This window comes from Pinus tabuliformis, chromosome 7 (assembly GCF_031772625.1).
Source record: "Pinus tabuliformis cultivar Carrire ecotype Pingquan chromosome 7, CPIR1, whole genome shotgun sequence".
NCBI classification, from domain to species: Eukaryota; Viridiplantae; Streptophyta; class Pinopsida; order Pinales; family Pinaceae; genus Pinus; species Pinus tabuliformis.
Window position 1 is genome coordinate 600,117,897 of NC_142293.1, and position 6,000 is coordinate 600,123,896.

Genomic DNA, 6,000 nt, shown 5'->3' on the forward strand with positions numbered 1-6,000 from the left:
GTACAAATATAGGTATAGTACTAAGACACCATAGATAAAAATACAAATAGATATTCTATTATTATTAGTTATAATCAGTTAAGTAAAAGTTTCTCATTTTCCACTTTTAAATGTTAATGGTGTAGATAGGTGTATATTAACTACTCAAGTGATTGTAGTAAGTTAGTTTATCATTGTTGGGAGGATTAGTTTATTAGTGTTTGTTATTAATTTGATATGTTATAGTGGATTATGTTTAAATATGGTGAAGTTATAGTTGATGAAGATTTATTATAGTAAATATATGGTTGATTTTAAGTTATTATGATGGTTGATTATGATTATATATGGTGAAGGTATAGTTGATGAGTGTCTATTATGGTAAACATGAATGAATTTAACTAACCATTGTGATTGATTATGATTAAATATAGTGAAACTATGGTTGACGAAGGTCTATTATGAGAAATGTATGGTTGAATTTGGGTGACTATGGTTGTATATTTAACTATAACCAAATATGGTTGATTATGTTAATCAGAATAGTTGATAATGGTTGAAAAACCCAGTGAGCGGCAGCCTAGTTGGTGACTGTGAATGAGGGAGGACGTTGTCCCCAGGGTCCCGTGTTCAAGTCCTCGTTGGTGGAAGATGTAATCAAAGTGATAAAAAAGTAACAATGTAATGAACCTCTGATGACATACTAAACAATACCCTTAATTTGATTATATATTGGAAAATACCTCTAAAAACACCATGTTCAAGTCCTTGGGTGGAAGATGTAATCAAAGTGATAAAAAAGTGAACAATGTAATGAAAAGTAGTTATCACGGGGACTTCTCTAAATGAACCTCTGATGACATACTAAACAATACCCTTAATTTGATTATATATTGGAAAATACCTCTAAAAACACCTTACAATACCCTTAATTTGATTATATATTGGAAAATACCTCTAAAACCACCTTCCCAATACAAAAAATCCCTACTTTCACATTGTAGGTATCAAAATTTTCATTAAATCTTTGATGACATACTAAACAATACCCTTGATTTGATTATATATTGGAAAACACCTCTAAAAAACACCTTCCCAATACAAAGAATCCCTACTTTCACATTGTAGGTATCAATTTTTTCATTAAATTTTTTTATACCCCTTTATATTTTTTTATTAACTTTGAGTTCCATTTTTTATACTGCCAATATAAAACCCTTTACCCCTTATTATATGCTCAATATATTATATCATTTTTTCCTCTATATATCCTCCAATATGAATGCACTGGGTAGTTATGTTTTTTTTTTCCCTTTTAAATAAATTCATTAATTAGAAAAAACCACATGAATAAGTATAATATGAAATGAGTTATGATATTTTGGGCACGTTGAATTGATAAACCATAGTATTGACCGATTGTATTGTACAAAACCTATTTGCAAATAAATAATCTCCATGATAAAATGGGGTCGGATCTCCATGGTTAAGAATCTTGTTACATGTTTTTTTTTAAATGTGTATATGCTTAATTTATATATTAATTTTTGATCATTAATAATAATATTCTCTATTTTAAATAAAATTATAATTTAGTTAATTATTGTGATTTTTTAAATTTTAGCAACTTGATATGTACGATGAAATAAGTATTTTAATGCTTATAGGTATCACCAACTATTTAATTTATATGGACATACTAGATAACTTATTACTAAAATATATATATCTTATTTACTTGAATTTAAAAATAAATCTTATATCTAGAAATTTTATTTATTTATTTTAATTGAAATTCAAAAAATTATTTATTTAAAATAAATTAGATAATTATGTCAATAGTCTTTTGAGGTTTATTTTAAAGATAATTTTTTTTTTTCCAATTTAATTGAGAATTAAGAAGAAAATGCTATATTGGATTTGTTATATATATATATATATATATATATATAACAATTTAAAATAAAATTATTATTTAATCAATTAATTAATCTTTTTTATAAAAATAAAAAAATATAAATAACTTAAGTAGTAAAAGATTTATGGAGTATAATAAAACTAAATTATAACCAATTAATTTTATATAACATTCAACTTTTATTTTGTGTATAATATTATGAATATTCTCAAATATTCCATAGAAATTCAACCATTCACTTTATATTACCATCACTTTATTGTGTGATTTTCTTGCTTATTGATTGTACTCCACTATCGCTTAAACGTTGTCATGAACAGTAGGTAATGTAGCGTGAAGGCGACCATTCTAGAATTTTGGTCCCTAGCCACTTAGTTTTACTCAATTGACTATAATTAACGCCATGGATGAAAGCAACCACTCTGGAATTATGGCACCTCCCCTCTTAGTTTTACCCTTTTATTAGAGGAGAGTTCAGTGAGGAAATGACTTGCAAGTTAGCAGAAGTGTAATTAAATTATGTACACGGGTTTTCGACGTATAGAGTGTGTTCTGCGTCTGGATTATGTACCGTTTAAAGCATATTGATGAGTTTAAACGCTACATTGGCTTTTGTTTATCGCCTGAATTCAGTGCTGAATGAAATAAACAAACTTCATTGTGGTAGTCATTGCCGTACCTTCAGAGGCAAACTGTTTTTGACACAACACCAGATATGGATAATCTCCTCTTTATCACCGAGTCGGTGTTACACTGACATGATAAAGCGGAAAATTTACACCATACCCTAGTTCTGTCTCAGTAGCAGCAGAGCAATTCTTTGCTTTTTCGCTTTTTGATTATTCAGGGTTTTGCAGATGGGCACATAATTTATTTCTATTTAATTAGTTAAATTACATAATAGAATTTATCATAATTTAGTTGATTTATTTCTATTTAATTAGTTAAATTATATAATAAAATTTATCATAATTTAGTTGTCAAACCAATTGGGAGACAATTATTATTAGTTGATATTTGCTAAAGCATACTCACTCATTACAATCATTCAAGAAAATCCATGTCACATAGAATTACTTGCTAGCCATGTATGGGGTAGGCTTTCACTCTTCCAAATGCATATGGATCTTGGGTTCTGTTTTTAACATGTTTTCTTACTTAACATGAGTAAAAGCATTTTTAGGGCATACTCCATGTCTATATATACTTTCTTAATATGCATTTTTTAAAATCATTGTTGTGACATTAAAAAAATAGTCAAAGTGCTTTACTAAGAGAACACATTTTGTAGATTATATATTTAAAAAATAATAAAATAAACTAAGGTAGCCATAAAAATAAAATGTTTGATAAACATCAATAATCATTAATCCATCATAGACATCAAAACACCATAACACATCTCATGTTACTGAAATTTTAAATTTTTTAAAAATTAACTAAATTATAAATATATTTTAAATTATTATTATATTATTAATATAAAAAGAATTATTATATAAGTTAAACATATATACATTTTAAAATAATATGTAATAATATTCTTAACTACAAAGATTTAGCCTCACTTTACCATACCTGTAAATAGGTTTTGTTACAATACCATGAGTTATCAATACCAAATGTCCTAAAATCCATAACTCATTTCATATGTCACTTATTTATATGTTATTTTCATTAATTAAATAATTTAATTAAAAGAGAAAAATTGACATAACTATTTTGGAGATAAATCTCAATCTTTATTTGTGCATACTACTACGTGCATTCTATAATGTTCCATGTAGGTTAAATAACTAACTTCCACCTAATAAATATTGATAATTAAATTAGAATTCTAGAAGCCCATTCCAAAATAAACACTCTTATGGACATAATAAAACATAACTAATTATAAGTATATATGTATTTTTAATGGTTAAGAACATGTGTTTCCTTATAAGAGGTCACATATTTAAATGTAGAGGGGTAGAGTATGTACATCTTAGGTTTAAAAGTAAAAAGGTGTACACCTTAGGTTTAAAAGTAAAAAAGGTTAGAGTATGTACATCTCAATAAATACAATCAAATAGATGTGGAGAGGGGGTAGGTTGTTGGAAGTAATGATTCCATGTGTATGATGTGATTTACAGGTTGTCATTGTGAGTCCCGCGGTGGATATCTAGAAGTTGTTGTTTCCTATGCGTGTGAGTTGTATATGATTTATTATGAGTCATAAATCCACCTTCTTCGTATCGTATCATCTAGAAATTGGTGATCTACAAATATATATGTAATTTGTTATGTGCTCAATAATAATAAGACAATGAGTGTGATTTGTGTTGTGTATAATCACCCTCTCAACCTCTTCCAAATTTTCTAACATGGTATTAAAGTAGGTACTCGGTTAACTCCTTCACGGGAGGGCTAGGAAAATGTGAGAGAGCCTTGAATTTTATTCCTCTTTAAATAAATAGAGTAGGATATTGTGCTGAGTGGAGTGTTTCTGTGAGTAAATTTTATGTTTGTGTGTAGATCTATTCACTATGTTTGAGCTAGATTAGATTTCAAGGCAAATTGTGTTGGGCTTTATAGATCTGTGCACTTATTTTTACATCTGTATGCAACAAACAACTAGCCTCCAAAAAGATTCCTCTTTGGACATGCTAGGCACCGAGAAGAAGATAGAGGTCACATTCGTGGAGCTATGCCTAGACCTATGTACGCATGTTTCTAGGGTAGAAGGGATACATGATAAAACATGGGAACAATCTTTGCATCAGTTGCTAATATTAAGGCGAGCTCAACCAAACACCAGGGAGAATGGCGATGTGAACATAACTAAAGAAAATGGCATGATGCATTTTTTTTGGAAAGTAGTCCTCCAACTCAAATTTTCCCAAGTCGAGAAACACATGCAGTCCCATATGTTGCAACGAATGGTAAAGGATGCTGACCAATGACTTCTTCACATCAGGGATGCCACATTGTCATTTTTGTTGTGGGAGATAAATTTGTGCAAAATATGGGATAATTGCAGAGTTAAATGGTTTCTTGTCACTTGTATAGGGTTGTCCTTGTAGAGTGGTGATTAGTCGCAGACTATGCTTACTGAGTGGTGACTGGTCCCATGATTCTTTGCGACATATAGTTGTGGATGGTTTGATTCATTTCACTGAGCTAGGGAGTGGTGTGAAAGCTTGTAGATAGACAAAGCCACCACTAGAATATGACAATGTTGATTTATAAACTTTATACTCTTCAAACATTTTGTTTTAAAAGAAAACCATATGAATTAGGCATATTTCTTTATAAGGTTTATTTTAAAAGTCAAGCATTTGATTCAAATGATTTGTCTCATTCAATTAATCGGACATGAGTTTTATAACATGTTTCACTATTCACACCAGGACATACAGAGGGTTCAATTTACATGGTAGATCTTCAGTTTACGTGTTGAGAAAATAGTTTGTGAAATTTTGTTGATGTTTGTAGTGGTTTTATTGGTGTTTTATCAATTGTAGATTGTTTGGTGTGGGTTGTAAAATTATTTTGGTGTGTAGAAGGACAAAAAAATGATGCAAAACCACAAAGAACAAGCCAACTATTCAATAGACTAATGTGACATGTCATGCTTCGGGAGCATTAATTACAGGTAGTTCTTAATAAGGTCAAGCTAGTGTGACTTGTCGTGCTCCGGGAGCATCAATACATGTTATTTTATACAAGGTCAACTTGTATAATTATCTCTTGAAGACATTTTTGATCCATAATGCTATCCTAAATAATTGATGAAGGCAATGGAGGGTCGTGGATTCAACAGATGGTGGTATTTACCTAGGATGGTTTAGTATCAATACTGGCTTATTGCACTCTGGGAGGTTGAGAAGCATCAATTCTTAAAAGTATGTCAACGATGGTCTGAAGCGGTTATGTCTTAAAAGGATCGAGTGGGAAGATTGCAAATGTGGTGAAGAAAAGAGCAGAAACTGTGAGATTTCAGAGTGGATATGGGTGCTAGTGATGACCATATTGGACAAATATGGAAAAGATTCATTCATTGTTGTAATGTGTTCTTTCTATATTTGTTACATGTAACCATTAAGGGAGTGTGTTGGAAGTAA